Source organism: Portunus trituberculatus, chromosome 46, assembly GCF_017591435.1.
Source record: "Portunus trituberculatus isolate SZX2019 chromosome 46, ASM1759143v1, whole genome shotgun sequence".
Classification (NCBI taxonomy): Eukaryota; Metazoa; Arthropoda; class Malacostraca; order Decapoda; family Portunidae; genus Portunus; species Portunus trituberculatus.
Window position 1 is genome coordinate 16117845 of NC_059300.1, and position 19323 is coordinate 16137167.

Genomic DNA, 19323 nt, shown 5'->3' on the forward strand with positions numbered 1-19323 from the left:
TGAGCAAGACTAACATGTTGGTCTTGTTTTGTCACTGGGTTTTCCAGTCGATGGACTTGCAAATTTTGTCGCAAATTGATTGACACGTGTGAACCCGCTTTTATGTAGATATTTATGCATTATATTTACTGGGATTGAAATCTCGTTGATACAAAATGTCTATTTAAGTTTATTTTCATAGGTTAAATACTGCAGGTTTATAGAACTTCTGATGTCGGCATTGATGGAAACCTAGCCACTAGCTAGCTAATTACGCCACAAGGAGTATGCAGCACGTAATAGTACACGAAAGGCTGTGTGCGCAGTGCGTACACACAGTGAACATAAGGACCATAAAAAATAAAATCTCAACCTCAATATTTGACTATAGAATGCCAAAATGTTGTCTTCTCTTAATATTTACATAGGCAAATCATGTTACAGAGCCCCGTTGAATTCTGTATGAACAAGTTGAAGAGTGACTAGGGACAGCAGACGACACGTCCCCCCTAGCGAGGCAGCGAGGAACCAATACGTAAACACCACATTTCACATCTGAAAAATAATTTTCACACATCGCGATCACTTTATCTGCCACACCACTGCAGGCTTTGGGAGGCTTCTGGTAATCATTGTGAGTAATATTTGGCCATGGCATAGGATAGACATGAGTGGGTATTAGCAACAGGGCAGCCTTATGGCGAGGAGAGACAACGGTGGCTCTGTGCCATCCTGACACTCCTCACAGTCACAGGTGCTACTGTCCTGTCACTCCTTGCCACTGATGTTGTCGCGCTGTAGGGGTTGACCGGGAAGCGGCCAAGGGAAAATGCAACTGTGGCAATCTCTGAAAGTAGGCTAGTGCCCTAGCATCTGACGCCAATCTGATATCATTTACACATAAAAAAAAAAAAAAACGTGAAAATTTTCTATTACTACTATAGCTAGGACGACTACTATTTTACTACTACTACTACTACCACTACCACTTCCACTACCACCACCACCACAGTACTACTATTACTACTATTTGTTTTTTAATTAGATCATAGCACAACTACTTATCCTAATCCATCTTTACAACTGTCGTGTCTCCCCATTGGAGCATTTTAATTAAACACAATAAGGAATCAGTCTCATTGGGCAGGAAGGAGATTAATTTTTTGGTCATGAGAGATCTGGCAGGAAATTAAGCACATTACATAGAGGTAAAAAGTACAATAACAACCAAAATTTATATAGAATTCCAGAAAATTTCTTTAAAGTCTCTATCTTTGGTGTTTATCAAGACCTCACTACTGAATCAGGGTAGTGTGGCAGGTATGTTATTCTTGTACTAGGCTCAATAAAGGATCAGTTTTGAACTTGGAGTTGTCAAACAATCAAGAAAACATTTGCAAACCAGATAAAAAATGTTTAACACCATGTTTGTTACCGTAATAAGACTTCATCCAAAAATTATTTCTCAGACATGGTATGATTATCTCAAAAGGCACATTGAAGTAACTGAAAATTTTCAGAGGAGAGTAACTTGAATAATACATGGTCTTAAAGTTTCTCATATAGTCAAATATTAAAAGAACTGCATTCATAAATTTTGGTGTATATGGAAATGATTATATGGTGACATGATTGAGTGCCAAAAGTTACTGACTGAACTTCACAGTGCCTTCACCTGCTTAACAGATCTGTGGAGTAATCTCCCAGAACAGAGTGTCAACACTATGTACTATTTTTGAAAAAAAAAAAAAAAAAAAAAAAATTGCTTTGATTATTGTTGAACCATACAATGAACAGAGCTAGTTTCAGACAACTAGGCATCTTCAAGAATTTCTCCATGTAAATAAATCTATGGAAGTTAAACGACTCACTAATCAGCTATTAGTGCCTCATAACATTATTTGGAAATATAAAATATTATAGAAGTTCTGTGGGCATCGCAAAGTGTGATTTATACTACACGAGGAATGTGATGTATTGATGTCCATTATGATGTCAATGCAGAAACATTGTGGAAGCATTGAAGAAACCAGAGCCACTTCATGAGGAACAGGTTGAATTAAGAAAGACTTTTGTTGTAAATGCTGCCTTTCTGAAATTTAGCTGGGAACAAATGAATGATTGGGTTTAAAGGAAACATAAGAGTAATAAGTTGCTGCAAAAAAGGAAAGAAGAATGTATAATGTGAAAATTATTATGATAATGCTTAATTAAGTAAAAAATGAAATAATTTTCCTCTATTAAATCTTGTATGATTAATGCTCTTGGGAAATTAATGGGAAAATTTTATTGAAAACTAAAAGTGACTAATATTTTGGTACTTTCAAGTGTACTTTCAAGTAATGATTTTTAAAAATTGATCTGAAGTCTTACCTTCCTAATAATGTGGGAATCTTGACAAGAAAACAACTTTGAGAGGTATCTGGAAGACAGGGAATGAAGTCCACCTGTGTAGAAAATTCTGACATTGTTAGACTAAGTTTTGAAAAACTATTGCTATGTAGGTAAGTTAAATTTATTAGTATCACAGTTAGTACTCTTTTGTTGAGGATATCCAAGACAGTAAAGTGAGACAATTCTGATAGTTTTGAATCTGATTATCATTCTTAAGACATCAGAAGACATAAGAAAAGTATAATTTTGACCATGGACTTCCTCAAAGTTGTTGAAATTACCAAATTACTGAATAATCTTACACAACTCATTGCTGTCATATACCATTTTAAAACTACATAGGGTATATGCCCAAATCCTCATATGTGTGTAATATTACTTGCACTCTCTGCTAGTTTAGAAACAATGAAATTTCTGAATTAGATATAATGTCATAGTTTAGAAAAATGAATGCCCATTACAGAAATAATTTATTACATAAGAAAGAGAGAATTAATAGATTAATAAATGAATAAATCTATGATAGAAATGTTACTTATGCTATTTTGGCCTGGGTAAGGTGTTATTGATACCAGGCATAACTAGATTAATACTGACCTAGATAGAGCATTACATGATTCTTTGTGGTAGGCACAGACAAGTTACCAATATAATACTTAATTTTGCATTCCAGCACACACACACACACACACACACACACACACACACACACACACACACACACACACACACACACACACACACACACACACACACAGCTACATAAATCTGTTTGTGGACGATGCGAAACTGTGCTAAGTTATACGGCAAAAAGAGGATTGTGAAATACTGCAAGAAGACCTAAATAAGATCTGGGAATGGAGTAAAAAATGGGAGATGGAATTCAATGTGGACAAAAGCCATGTCATGGAAATGGGAAAGTGTGAAAGATGACCAGTGGGAATCTATAAGATGGGAGATGGAATAGAACTGGAGAAGGTAAAAAAGGAAAAGGATTTGGGAGTGACGATGGAAGAAAATAAACGACCGGCAAGCCATATTGATAGAATTTTCCGAGACATATAATTTGCTAAGGAATATTGGAATAGCATTTCACTACATGGACAAAGAAATGATGAAGAAACTGATCAGTACTATAATAAGACCCAGATTGGAATATGCGGAAGTGTGGATCCCTCACAAAAAGAAACACATAAGGAAGCTGGAGAGACTACAAAAAATGGCTACAAGAATGGTCCCAGAACTTGAAGGGATGACATATGAGGAGAGACTAAAGGCTATGGATGAGAGAAGAATATGCCAGTCGAAGCACAAGGTCGCATAGTAAGAAGCTGAGGAAGGGAAGATGTCTAAGAGATATTAAAAAGTATAGTTTCCCACAAAGATGTGTTGAGACGTGGAACAGTATGAATGAAGAAGTGGTGTCAGCAATGAATGTGCTTAGTTTTAAGGAAAAATTGGATAAGTGTAGATATGGAGATGGGGCCACACGAGCATAAAGCCCAGGTCATGTAAAACTACAACTAGGTAAATACACACACAAATACACAAATACACACAAATACACACACACACGTGGAACAGTTTAGATGAAGAAGTAGTGTCTGCAACGAGTGTGCACACTTTTAAAGTAAGATTGGATAAGTGTAGATATGGAGACGGGGCCATACGAGCATAAAGCCCAGGCCCTGTAAAACTACAACTAGGTAAATACAACTAGGTAAATACACACACACACACACACACACACACACACACACACACACACACACACACACACACACACACACACCCGGTAGCTCAGTGGTTATAGCGCTGGCTTCACAAGCCAGAGGACCGGGGTTCGATTCCCCGGCCGGGTGGAGATATTTGGGTGTGTCTCCTTTCACGTGTAGCCCCTGTTCACCTAGCAGTGAGTAGGTACGGGATGTAAATCGAGGAGTTGTGACCTTGTTGTCCCGGTGTGTGGTGTGTGCCTGGTCTCAGGCCTATCCGAAGATCGGAAACAATGAGCTCTGAGCTCGTTCCGTAGGGTAACGTCTGGCTGTCTCGTCAGAGACTGCAGCAGATCAAACAGTGAATTACACACAGGAAAGAGATGGTTGGGCTGATGGAATATATCTGGATTTAAAAAAGGCCTTTGATAAGGTACCACACCGGACACTGATCTGGAAACTTAAAATGGTAGGAGGAGTGCATGGCAGTTTACTAAAATGGATGGAAGACTTTTTGGTAGGAAGAGAAATGAGAACAATAATTAAGGACAGACCATCAGAATGGGGCTTGGTGGAGAGTGGAGTCCCACAGGGATCAGTGTTGGCACCAGTAATGTTTGCGGTCTACATAAATGACATGGTGGATGGGGTGTCCAGTTATGTGAGCCTATTTGCAGACGATGCAAAATTGTTAAGAAAAGTGAGATGTGACAAAGATTGCGAACTACTCCAGGAAGACTTGGACAGAATATGGAAATGGAGCTGTACATGGCAAATGGAGTTCAACACGACAAAATGCAAGAAATTAGAGTTTGGCAAGAGTGAAAGAAGAATCAGGAGTATGTACAAGATAGGAAATGAAGACATAAAACCAGTCATGAAGAAAAGACCTTGGGGTGACAATTACCAATGACCTATCGCCAGAGAGACATATAAACAAAATAATTGGAGAAGTATTGAACTTATTGAGGAACATAAGAGTGGCGTTCGATATTTAGATGAAGAAATGATGAAGAAAATAATTACTGCAATGATAAGACCAAGGCTTGAATATGTAACAATACAGTGGGCTCGAACTTAAAGAAACACATAAGGAAACTAGAGAAAGTACAGAGGGCTGCAACAAAATGGTGCCTGACTTAAGAGATTTGACTTATGAAGACAGACTGAACAGAATGCAACTTCCGACCCTGGAAAACAGAAGAGAAAGGGAGACCTGATAGCAATATATAGAGTGATGATTGGCATGGAAAAATGGATAGGGAAGATCTGTGTATGTGGAATGAAAGAGTGTCGAGAGGGCATGGAAAAAACTAAAATGGCCACTTATAGGAGAGATGTGAAAAAATATAGCTTCCCTCATAGAAGGGTGGAAACATGGAATAGTTTAGACGTGGAAGTGGTCAACGCAAGGAATATTCATGATTTTAAGAAAAAGCTGGACATTAGTAGATATGGAGACGGGACAGTACGAGCATAGCTCCTTTCCCGTATGTTACAATTAGGTAAATACAATTAGGTAAATACACACACACACACACACACACACACACACACACACACACACACACACACACACACACACACACACACACACACACACACACTTGAAAGGGAATGGGAACTGAAGAAAACACAATGGACTGAGTCGAGGGAAGCAGAGATGGTTGGATTACAAGAAATAATTAAAGATCAGTTGAAGGAAGACAAAAAAGAAAGGTCCAAGGAACTGGTTAATGTAATGAAGAATAAGGAAACATTGATAAGGAAATAGCAGAAAAGAAGAAGAGTGTGTTAATATTTGGGATGAAAGAACAAAATATAACATATAAGCCTAAGAGAATTAAGGAAGAATTGAAAACGGTAAGAGATCTGTTCAAAAATCTAAATGATGATGAAAAAAAGACCTACAAGAAGAAGTGGAAGAGATCCATAGACTGGGTCCGTATAAGGAGGAGTGAACAGACCGATTAAAGTAGTATTGAAGTCACAACAATCTGGAGGATGTCCTATATAGAACATCAAAGTTAAGAGATAGAAGGTTGTAAAGAGGTGTTTGTGAGAAAGAATAGAAATGAGGAAGAGAGGAGAAGATATAAGGAATTGGTGGAAGAGGCGAGAAGGAAAAATGATGAGCGGTCTGAGGAGGAAAGAGAAAATTTTTTTTGGAGAGTTATAGGAGAGAGAGTCAGAAAGTGGTATGTGGAAAGAAGGAATACGGAGGAACCCCTAGAAGGAGCAGTGGGTGGACCGTAATGTATACTAATATAGATGGGATACTGTCAAGTAGATTGGAATTGCAAGACTATATGATAGTGGAGAAGCCTGATATAGTGTGTTTGACTGAGACAAAATTGCATGAAAAAACAAAGATAAATTTGGATAATAAATATAATATATGGAGAAAGGATAGGAGAGTAAAGGTGGAGGAGGAGTTATGATTATGACGAAGAAATAAATAAATGTGGATAAGGTTTGGTATGGGAAGAACAACAGAAGTGATAAGCATAAGGATAAAAGTGATGGAAAAGAATTAATAATCATGGTGACCTATGTACCTCCTAAAACAAATTCTTGGACATTAAGGGAATACGACAATATGATCAAGGATACTTTACAGAGTTTGGAAAGTGTATTATCTGGAAAAGAAAGGTGATACTAGTAGGAGATTTTAATTGTAAGGAGGTGGATTGGGAAAATCTAGTAAGTGGTGTTGGAGAAGAAGCATGGGAGAGAGATTTCTTAATCTAATGATGGAAAATATGATGGAACAGAGGGTGAAGGAAAATACTAGATATAGAGGAGATGATGAACCGCTAGACTGGATTTGGTGTTAACAAGAGAAGTGTACCTATGTGGAGATATACAATACAAGTGTCCTTTGGGAAAGAGTGATCATGTGGTTATGGAAATGCAGATAGCAACAACACAGCGAAGGAAGGATGAGACATACAGGAGTGGTAGATTGAATTATAGAAAGATGGACACAGAAAGTTTGAAAAATTATTTCAGAAAATTAGATTGGGAGATGTTACAAATCAGAGAAGTGCAAAAGAAATATGAGATTTTTATGAAATATTATAAAGAAGGAGTTATGAAATTTGTACCAAAGTATAAACCAAGAGAGGAAGGAAGAAAGGATTGGTTTAATGCAACTTGTGTTAAGGCTAAGGAAAAGAGAGATGTGGCTTGGAAAAGATGGAAAAGAGCAGGAATATACTAAATAAGGAGAATTATAGAGTGGCGAGAAATGAGTATGTGAGGGTAAGGAGGAGGAAGAAAGAAAATTTGAAAAGATATTGTAGACAAGAGTAAGGAACATCCAAAATTGTTTTACAGGTTCATAAATGGTAAACTTAAAAGAGAGAGTCCATTGAAAGATTAAAAGGAGAGCAAGGGATAGTAGATGACCCTAAGAATATAGCGGAATTGCTAAATAATAGGTTTCAGCAAGTATTTACTGAAGAAACAATGTTTGTAAAGCCACAGAATGTACAAGGAAATGTGCACATGGAGGACATTAAGATACCTGAAAAGGAGTTATATAAAATGTTGGAGGAACTTAAAGATGATAAAGCGATGGGACCAGATGAAGTTTCAGGAAAATTATTGAAGGAGTGTAGAGAAGAATTGATTGATCCATTATATGATATTATAAGGTGTTCATTAGAAACAGGGGAAGTACCAGTAGAGTGGAAGAGAGCTGAAGTGGTGCCCATTTATAAGGGAGGCAGTAAGGAAGAGCCTCTTAACTATAGACCTGTGTCTCTAACAAATGTGGTCGGTAAGATTTGTGAGAGGGTGATAAAGAAATATTGGATACAGTTCCTGGAGGATCATAAGTTATTATCGGATCATCAATTTGGCTTCAGGAAAGGGAGGTCATGTGTAACAAATCTACTGAGCTTTTATTCAAGAGTGGTTGACAAAATACAGGAGAGAGAGGGATGGATGGACTGTGTATATTTGGATTTAAAGAAAGCTTTTGACAAGGTACCTCACGAGAGACTGTTATGGAAAGTAGAGATTTATGGAGGACTGAAAGGAAAAGTGTTAAAGTGGATGGAAAACTACTTGAGATGGAGGGAGATGAGAACGGTAATAAGGGATGCAAGGTCGGACTGGTTGGTGGTGGAGAGTGGAGTCCCACAAGGCTCAGTGCTGGCACCAATACTTTTCCTGGTATATATAATGACATGCCAGAGGAGTAAACAGTTATATTAATTTGTTTGCGGATGATGCGAAGTTGTGTAGGTGTGTGAAGAGTGAAGAAGATTGTGAAATTTTACAGGCAGACCTGGATAAGATTTGGGAGTGGAGCAAGAGGTGGCAAATGGAATTTAATCTGAGCAAAAGTCATGTGATGGAGATGGGAAAGAGTGGAAGACGGCCAAGAGGGTCATATAAGATGGGTGAAGAAGTAGTGTTGAAAAAGGTGGAAAAGGAAAAGGATTTGGGAGTGATAATACAAGACCATGGGCAGTTTGAGGCTCATATTGATAAGATGTTTGGAGAAACGTATAATTTGATAAAAATATTGGATTAGCCTTCCATTATATGGATAAAGATATGATGAAGAAATTAATTAGTATGGTAATTAGACCAAGATTGGAATATGCTGGAGTGGTTTGGTCCCCTTATAAAAAGAAGCATATAAGGAAGTTGGAGAGATTGCAGAGAATGGCAACAAAATGGTTCCAGAATTGGCAGAAATGACCTATGAGGAGAGATTAAAAGAAATGAATTTGCCTACCTTGGAACAAAGAAGAGAAAGAGGAGATTTAATACAGGTTTATAAACTGTTGAATGGACTGGATGAAGTGGATAATGAGCAAATGATGTTGAGAGAGGAAAACTTAGTAGAACTACAAGATCGCATAGTAAAAAGATAGCCAAGGGAATATGCTTGAAGGATGTGAAAAAATATAGTTTCCCACAAAGATGTGTGGAGGTGTGGAATGGATTGAGTGAGGAGGTGGTGTCAGCAAGGAGTGTGCATAGTTTTAAAGGAAAGTTGGATGTGTGTAGATATGGAGACGGGGCCACACGAGTATGATACCCAGGCCCTGTAAAATTACAACTAGGTGAATACAACTAGGTGAATACACACAGGAGGGATAAGGAAAATGACAGGATTAAGTCTTTACTGAACAAGATCTCTGTGGAAGAAGAGGACCTATATGCTGAAGTAGAAGAAAGTGTGAGATTGGGAGCTTTTGAGGAAGGGAAGAATAGACCATTAAAATTAAAATTAAAGTCTCAGGTGGCAGCTGAGGCCTTGTTGAGGAAGGCTTGGAAACTTAAGGACTCGGAGGAAACCAAAACAATTTACATAAGAAGAAATATGTCACAGGATGAGCGAATGAAAATGAAAGAGCTTGTAACTGAAGTGAAAGAGAGGAATGACAAAAGAACAGAGGAGGAAAAGACCAAGTTTTTTTGGAGGATGAGAAGTGGGAGGCTAAAGAAGTGGTGGATAAAACAGACGGAATAGACATTACATGGAAGAATGAGACTAGGAATGGAATACAAGTGACTTACATGAATATAGATGGATTTCTGTCTAAGAGGCTAGAATGTATGGATTACCTAAGAAATAACGAACCGGACATAATGTGTGTAGTGGAAACAAAGCTAAGGCCCGAAATAAAGCTAGACTGGTTTGTTGTAAAACACTACAAAGTATGGAGAAATGATAGAAAAAATAAGGGAGGTGGTGGTATAATGGTTCTTACTAAGGAAGATCTGATAGTGAAGGAGGTGAACTATAGTAAGAAAAATGAGGAAGTGATAAGTATGCTTATAACAGATGGCAAGAGGGACATTAATATTATAACAAGTATACATACCACCCAGAACCAGTGCTTGGGAATATGAACAGTATAAAATGGTGATGAAAAATACTCTAGACAGAATGAAGCAAGAACTCATCAGAAAGTATAGAGTGATGATAGTTGGAGACTTTAATTGCAAAGAAATAGTGTGGGAAGACTACGAACTGGTGAACGGTGGTGAGTGGGCAGAGGAATTGTTAAAGGTAGCAACAAATAACTTGACACAGTGGGTGAGATCACCAACAAGGTGCAGGGGACAAGATGTTGCAACAAGGTTGGATTTGGTATTTACCAGGGGAATCTCTCTAAAAGAGGAAATTGAACATGAATGTCCCTTGGGGAAAAGCGATCATGATGTCCTAAGCTTTGAGCTGGATACGGAATTAAGCACGAATAAGATTGTGGAACGCTGGGAGGAAAAATTAAATTATATTAGGGCAAATTAAAACCATATAAGGGAAGTTTACAAAACAGCAAGGAATAGATATGTTGAAGTAAGGAAAACAGCACAGAAGGAATATGAACAGAGGGTGGTGGAAAACTGTGATAGTGACCCAAAAATGTTTACAAATTCATAAATGGAAAACTAAATATAAGGGAGGCAATAGAAAAGGTAAAAAATGGGAAAGAAGTATATGAGGATGCTAGAGATATAGCTGAAATTTTGAACGACAACTTTTGCAAAGTGTTTACAAAGGAGGAGCATTTTATGGGAGGAAGGCCTACGGAAATAAAGCAAATGCAGGACATCATGGTTACTAAGGAAGATGTAAGGATAATTATAAGCAATCTGGATATTAATAAATCAATGGGGCCTGATGGCATATCTGGAAGGTTGCTAAATGAATGTAAGGATCAATTGTTGAACCCCGTATTTGATATTGTGGAAACCTCCATACGAACAGGATTAGTACCGAAAGAGTGGAAAAGAGCTGACATTGTGCCTATATATAAGAATGGTAGTAGAATGGAACCGCAAAATTATAGACCAGTATCGTTGACTAGTATATTGTGCAAGGTATGTGAAGAAGTAATTAAAGCTAAGTGGAGTGAGTATCTAGAAAGTGAAAACATTCTGAGTGAAAGACAGTTTGGTTTCAGAAAAGGAAGATCGTGCGTATCCAATTTATTATGTTTTATTCAATAGTGACTGACATACTACAACATAGAGAGGGATGGGTGGATGCTATCTACCTGGACTTGAGAAAGGCCTTTGATAAAGTACCACACTATAGACTGATGTTAAAACTAAAGAAGATTGGAGGAGTAAATGATAAACTAGCAAAATGGATGGAAAATTACTTAATGGGAAGAGAAATGAGAACAGTGGTGAGAGGAAGGAAGTCCGAGTGGAAGAAGGTAACCAGTGGAGTTCCACAAGGGTCAGTGTTGGGTCCCATCATGTTTTTTATTTATGTTAATGATATGCCAGTAGGAATTGACAGTTACATGAACATGTTTGCGGACGATACTAAAATTATGAGGAGAGTAAAGAATATGGAAGACTGTAACAAGTTACAGGAAGATCTTGATAAAATATATGAGTGGAGTAAGGAGTGGCAGATGGAATTTAATATAGACAAGACCCATGTTATGAAAATGGGAAGAAGTAGATACAGACCAAACAGGGATTACAGGCTGGGTGATGAGAAAATTAAAGAGACCAATGAGGAGAAAGACTTAGGAGTAACTGCAAAACACTTTGTCACCGGAGAAACACATTAACAAGATTTTTGGAAAACATATAACATGCTTCAAAATATTGGCCTTGCATTCCACTACCTAGATGAAGGAATGATGAAGAAGATATTATGTACCTTAATAAGACCCCAGTTAGAATATGCAGCATGTGTCTGGTCACCGCATATGAAGAAAAATGTGAAGAAGGTGGAAAGGGTACAGAGGCTGGCAACAAGGATGGTACCAGGACTCAGGGAGTTAGACTATGAGGAAAGACTGAGGAAGCTGGGGCTGACCACATTAGAAGAGAGAAGAACAAGAGGAGACATGATAACTATGTATAAATTAGTGAACAAGATTGACATACTGGACAGAGAGTTGATAAAGGTGACCACAAGTAATCATCTCCGAGGACATGGAAAAAAACTAACAAAAGACATCTGTCTAAATGACGTGAGAAAATACAGTTTCCCGCATCGTAGCATTGATAAGTGGAATAAACTGAGCAGTGATGTCATTGATGCGGTGTGTGTGAGTCAGATGAAAGAGAGATATGACAGGAGTGGACAAGGAGACAGGTCACAGAGAGCTTAGGTCGGGCCCTGTAATACACAAATAGGTAAATCCACACACACACACACACACACACACACACACACACACACACACACACACACACACACACACACACACACACACACACACAAAAGAGCTCAGTGGTTAGAGCGCTGGCTTACAAGCCAGAGATGATTATGGCCGGTGGAGATATTTGGGTGTCTCCTTTCACGTAGTGTTCACATAGCAGTGAGTAGGTACGGGATGTAAATCGAGAAGTTGTGACCTTGTTGTCCCGGTGTGGGGTGTGTGCCTGGTCTCAGGCCTATCCGAAGATCGGAAATAATGAGCTCTGAGCTCGTTCCATAGGGTAACATCTGGCTGTCTCGTCAGAGACTGCAGCAGATCAAACAGTGAATCACACACACACACACAAGAGAGAAGAAAGAGAAAAAAAATGGAGTAAGTTTAACTAAAAATGATAAGAACAAGGGATTAAAAATTATGTATACAAACATAGATGGGGTTTTATCAAGTAAATTAGAATTAAGAGATTACATAAAGAATAAAGATATTGTATGCCTGGTGGAAACAAAGTTAAATGAGGCAATAAAAATAGACATAGATAAAAAGTATAATATATGGAGGAGGAGAGACAGAGTGGGTAAAAGAGGAGGAGGAGTCATGATGATGTTAAAGAAAGAGATGGTGGGAAATCAAGTGGAGTTTGGGGAAGGAAAATCAGATATACTGTATATTAAGATACATATTAATAAAAAGGAGTTAACAATCATTGAAACATATGTGCCACCAAAAACAAATTCATGGACCAATCAAGAATATAAAGACATGATAAATGACACAATAAGGAGTCTTACGAGTATCATTAAAGAAAGGAGAAAAGTGATATTAGTAGGAGATTTCAACTGTAAAGAAGTGGACTGGGAAAATTATGAAAGTGGTATGGGGGAAGAAGCCTGGGGAGATAGATTCCTGAATCTAATGGTAGATAATATGATGGTCCAAAGAGTAAAGGAAAACACAAGATTCAGAGGAAACGATGAGCCGGCGAAATTGAACCTGGTTTTTACAAGATGAATGATGATATAAGATATAAGTGCCCATTGGGAAAGAGTGACCATGTAATATTAAAAATGGATATAGAAGAGGGAAAGGAAGATAGAGAAGAATCATACAAAGGAGACCGATTAAATTACAGAGAGGCTGATATTGAGAACCTCAAGAGCTATTTTAAAAACGTAAACTGGGAGGAGATGGAAAACTCAGAGATGGTGCAAGAGAAGTATAACTTGTTTGTGAAAATATACAAAACAGGAGTCAGGGAATATGTCCCGAAATATAGACCTAAAGAAGAAGGAAAGAAAGATTGGTTTAATGCAAAGTGTGCAAGGGCAAAGGAGAAAAGAGATGGAGCAAGGAAAAGGTGGAGGAGAAACAGAAATCCAGAAAATAAGGAAAACTTCAAAACAGCAAGAAATGAATATGCTAAGGTGAGAAAGGAAGAAGAAAGGAACTATGAAAAGGACATTGTCGAAAAATGTAAGGAACAACCCAAATTGTTCTACAGATTCATAAATGGAAAAATAAGGCAAAAAGAAACAATAGAAAGATTAAAAGGAGAGAACGTGATGGTGGAAGACCCAAAAAGTATGGCAGAACTGTTAAATAGTAAATTTCAGGAGGTCTTTACTAACGAATCCAAATTTGAAAGACCACAGGGTAATAGAGAGACTGTCCATATGAAAGAGATTAAAGTAATCAAGCTTGAAATAAAAGAGTTGATGACGGAATTAGATGAGGAGAAGGCAGTGGGACCGGATGAAGTCTCAGGCAGAATGTTAAAAGAATGTAGAGAAGAACTAGCAAGTCCTATATACAACATCATAAAATGCTCAATAGAAAATGGAACAGTACCAGTAGAATGGAAAAGAGCTGAGGTGGTTCCCTTATATAAGAGCGGAAGGAAGGAAGAACCTTTAAGTTACAGACCGGTATCACTAACTAGTGTAATATGCAAGATGTGTGAAAGAGTAATAAAGAAACAATGGATTGAGTTTCTTGAAGACAACAAATTATTGTCAAATAGCCAATTTAGTTTTAGAAAAGGTCGGTCGTGTGTAACAAATTTATTGAGTTTCTACCTTAGAATAGTTGATAAAGTACAAGAGAGAGAGGGATGGATTGACTGTATTTATTTAGATTTAAAAAAGGCGTTTGATAAAGTGCCATATGAAAGATTACTATGGAAGTTAGAGGAGAAGGATGGCTTAAAAGGAAGCACATTGAGATTGATAGAAAATTACTTGAGGGGGAGAGAAATAAGGATGGTAGTTAAAGATATGAAGTCCAAGTGGAGAGCAATAGACGGCAGAGTGCCACAGGGGTCAGTATTGGCGCCAATACTTTTTCTCATATATATAAATGACATGCCAGAGGGAGTGAACAGCTACATAAATCTGTTTGCGGATGATGTGAAACTTTGCAGAGTCATAAAACAAAAAGAGGATTGTGAAATACTGCAGAAAGACTTAAACAAGATCTGGAAATGGAGAAAGAAGTGGGAGATGGAATTCAATGTGGACAAAAGTCATGTTATGGAAATGGGGAAAAGTGAAAGACGACCAGTGGGAATCTATAAGGTGGGAGATGGAGTAGAACTAGAAAAAGTAAAAAAGAAAAAGGACTTGGGAGTGACGATGGAAGAAAACAATCAACCGGTAAGTCACATTGATAGAATTTTCAGAGAGACATATAATTTGCTAAGGAATATTGGATTAGCATTTCACTACATGGACAAAAGAAATGATGAAGAAATTGATAAGTATTGAAATAAGACCCAGATTGGAATATGCAGGAGTTGTTTGCATCCCCCCATAAAAAGAAACACATAAAGAAATTGGAGAGACTACAAAAAATGGCTACAAGAATGGTTCCAGAATTTAAAAGGATGACATATGAGGAGAGACTAAATGCTATGGATCTACCAACCCTGGAACAAAGAAGAGAGAGAGGGGATCTGATACAAGTTTATAGATTAATTAACGAAATGGATCAAGTGGATAATGAGAAACTAATCCTGAAAGAATATGACATTAGAAGCACAAGATTGCATAGTAAGAAACTGAGGAAGGGAAGATGTCCGAGAGATGTTAAAAAATATAGTTTTCCGCAAAGATGTGTTGAGACTTTGAACAGTTTGAGTGAGGAACTGGTGTCAGCAACGAATGTGCATAGTTTTAAAGAAAAATTGGATAAGTGTAGATATGGAGACGGGGCCACACGAGTATAAAGCCCGGGCCCTGTAAAACTACAACTAGGTAAAACAGCTAGGTAAATACACACACACACACACACACACACACACACACACACACACACACACACACACACACACACACACACACACACACCTAGACCTAGATTGGAATATGCAGGAGTTGTGTGGACTCCCCATAAAAAGAAACACATAAGAAAATTAGAGAGACTACAAAAAATGGCTACAAAAATGGTTCCAGAATTTAAAGGGATGGCATATGAGGAGAGACTAAAGGCAATGGATCTACCAACCTTGGAGCAGAGAAGAGAGAGAGGGGATCTGATACAAGTTTATAAATTGATTAACGGAATGGATGAAGTGGATAATGAGAAATTGATCCTGAGAGAAGAATATGACTTTAGAAGCACAAGATCGCATAGTAAGAAACTAAGGAAGGGATGATGTCTGAGAGATGTTAAAAAATTTAGTTTCCCGCAAAGATGTGTTGAGACTTGGAACAGTTTGAGTGAGGAAGTGGTATCAGCAAAGAGTGTACATAGTTTCAAAGGAAAATTGGATAAGTGTAGATATGGAGACGGGACCACACGAGCATAAAGCCCAGGCCCTGTAAAACTACAACTAAGTAAATACAACTAGGTAAATACATGGACAAAGAAATGATGGAGAAATTGATAAATACTATAATAAGACCCAGATTGGAATATGCAGGAGTAGTGTGGACCCCTCATAAAAAGAAACACATAAGGAAATTGGAGAGGCTACAAAAAATGGCTACAATAATGGTCCCAGAACTTGAAGGGATGACATATGAGGAGAGACTAAAGGCTATGGATCTACCAACCTTGGAACAAAGAAGGGAGAGAGGAGACCTGATACAAGTCTATAAATTGATCAATGGAATGGACCAAGTGGATAATGAGAAACTGATCCTGAGAGAAGAATATGACATCCGAAGCACAAGATCGCATAGTAAAAAGCTGAGAAAGGGAAGATGTCTGAGAGATATTAAAAAATATAGTTTCCCGCAGAGATGTATTGAGACGTGGAACAGTTTAGATGAAGAAGTAGTGTCCGCAATGAGTGTGCACACTTTTAAAGTAAGATTGGATAAGTGTAGATATGGAGATGGGGCCACACGAGCATAAAGCCCAGGCCTTGTAAAACTACAACTAGGTAAATAAACACACACACACCGTGTAGTGTAGTGGTTAGCACGCTCGACTCACAATTCAGAGGGCCGGGTTCGAGTCTCGGTAAGCGGCGAGGCAAATGGGCAAGTCTCTTAATGTGTGGCCCCTGTCCACCTAGCAGTAAATAGGTACGGGATGTAACTCGAGGTGTTGTGGCCTCGCTTTCCCAGTGTGTGTTGTGTGTTGATGTGGTCGCTGTCCTACCCGAAGATCGGTTCATGAGCTCTGAGCTCGCTCCGTAATGGGGAAGACTGGCTGGGTGACCAGCAGGCGACCGAGGTGACCGAGATGAATTACACACAGATGTGTGAAAGAATAATATAGAAACAATGGATCGAGTTCCTTGAAGACAACAAATTAATATCAAATAGCCAATTTGGTTTTTAGAAAAAGACGGTCGTGTGTAACAAATTTACTGAGTTTCTAGTCTAGAATAGTTGATAGAGTACAAGAGAGAGAGGGATGGGTTGATTGTATTTATTTTGACTTAAAAAAGGCATTTGATAGAGTACCACATGCAAGATTACTGTGGAAGTTAGAGGAGAAGGGTGGCTTAAAAGGAAGCACATTGAGATGGATGGAAAATTATTTGAGGGGGAGAGAAATATGGATGGTAGTTAAAGATATGAAGTCCAAGTGGAGAGCAGTAGACAGCGGAGTGCCACAGGGGTCAGTATTGGCGCTAATACTTTTCCTCGTATATATATAAACGACATGCCAGAAGGAGTGAACAGCTACATAAATCTGTTTGTGGATGATACAAAACTTTGCAGAGTTATAAAGCAAAAAGAGGATTGTGAAATATTGCAGAAAGACCTAAATAAGATCTGGGAATGGAATAAAAAGTGGGAAATGGAATTCAATGTGGACAAAAGCCATGTCATGGAAATGGGAAAGAGTGAAAGACGACCAGTGGGAATCTATAAGATGGGAGATGGAGTAGAACTGGAGAAAGTAAAAAAGGAAAATGGAAATGGGAAAGAGTGAAAGATGACCCGTGGGAATCTATAAGATGGGAGATGGAGTAGAACTGGAGAAAGTAAGAAAAGAAAAGGTCTTAGGAGTGACGATGGAAGAAAACAATCAACTGGTAAGCCATATTGATAGAATTTTCAAGAGACATATAATTTGCTAAGGAATATTGGATTAGCATTTCACTACATGGACAAAGAAATGATGAAGAAATTGATAAGTACTATAATAAGACCCAGATTGGAATATACAGGAGTAGTGTGAACCCCTCATAAAAAGAAACACATAAGGAAGTTGGAGAGACTACAAAAAATGGCTACAAGAATGGTTCCAGAATTTGAAGGAATGACATATGAGGAGAGACTGAAGGCTATGGATCTACCAACCCTGGAACAGAGAAGGGAGAGAGGGGATCTGATACAAGTTTATGAATTGATCAATGGAATGGACCAAGTGGATAATGAGAAATTGATCCTGAGAGAAGAATCTGACATTTGAAGCACAAGATCACATAGTAAAAAGTTGAGAAAGGGAAGATGTCTGAGAGATGTTAAAGAATATAGTTTTCCACAAAAATGTGTTGAGACGTGGAACAGTTTGAGTGAAGAAGTAGTGTCTGCAACAAGTGTGCATAGCTTGAAAGAAAAATTGGATAAGTGTAGATATGGAGACGGGGCCACATGAGCATAAAGCCCAGGTCCTGTAAAACTACAACTAGGTAAATACACACACACACACACACACACACACACACACACACACACACACACACACACACACACACACACACACACACACACACATATGGTCAAGTAACTCTCATTGTGATAGACTGAAACTCAGTTTAAGTTATTATGATGATCTGCATGTGTTGTTTTAACTTAATTAGGATTTTTTTCTTAAATTTCTCTTAGAATGATGTTCAACGTTACTTAAAGAAGAGCCTCTCCCAAGATGTCTGATTCTGAGACTGAGCTTCCCTCTTGCACAAGTAAAGACTTGGGGGAGAGTGTGCGAAGCACCAAGAAGGAGAAGCAAAGGGCCAGGAAAAGGTGGAAGATGATCTCAAGCAGTTCAGAGAGAGAAGAGGAAGAGGAGGAGGAGGAGAAGGAGAAGGAGAAGGAGAAGGAGAAGGAGAAGGAGGAAGAAGAGGAAGAGGAAGAGGAGGAGAAGGAGGAAGAAGAGGAGGAGGAGGAGAAGAAGAAGGAGGAGGAGGAAAAGGAGGAGGAGGAGGAGGAGGAGGAGGAGGAGGAGGAGGAGGAGGAGGAGGAGGAGGAGGAGGAGGAGCAGCAGCAGCAGCAGCAGCAGAAGCAGGAGCCACTCCACAGAGCCACCAGTAGTCATGTGAGTGTTGCAGAGGAAGAGAAGGGAGGTGCTGTTGGTCCCATTGATGATAGTGCTGCACATGACCTTACTCTCACTGAAGGTAACTTGGTTTGGCATCATGTTGTTATTGTATTTTCTTCTTTCATCCCTTTCTTTTCTTACCTCTACTACTACTACTACTACTACTACTACTACTACTACTACTACTACTACTACTACTACTACTACTACTACTACTACTACTACTACTACTACTACTTACTACTACCATTACTTACTACTACCATTACTTACTACTACTACTACTACTACTACTACTACTACTACTACTACTACTACTACTACTACTACTACTACTACATTCTATCATTTTGTTGACA

The 19323-nt window shown here is 38.4% G+C and overlaps 1 protein-coding gene and 1 long non-coding RNA gene across 2 annotated transcripts in view; both read left to right on the forward strand.

The window, feature by feature from the left end:
• Nucleotides 1-438: 438 nt before the first annotated feature.
• LOC123519808 lies at nucleotides 439-18721 on the forward strand. Its single transcript, XR_006679094.1, has 2 exons — nucleotides 439-613; nucleotides 18532-18721. It is a non-coding gene; the product is annotated as an uncharacterized LOC123519808 (long non-coding RNA).
• Nucleotides 18722-18850: 129 nt separating this feature from the next.
• The window catches only part of LOC123519809 (NK-tumor recognition protein-like), a 145855-nt gene continuing 145382 nt past the window's right edge, over nucleotides 18851-19323 (forward strand). Inside the window, exon 1 of the mRNA XM_045281326.1 lies at nucleotides 18851-19043. The gene's annotated coding sequence lies outside the window, so the exon portion shown is untranslated. The remainder of the gene's footprint in view (nucleotides 19044-19323) is intronic.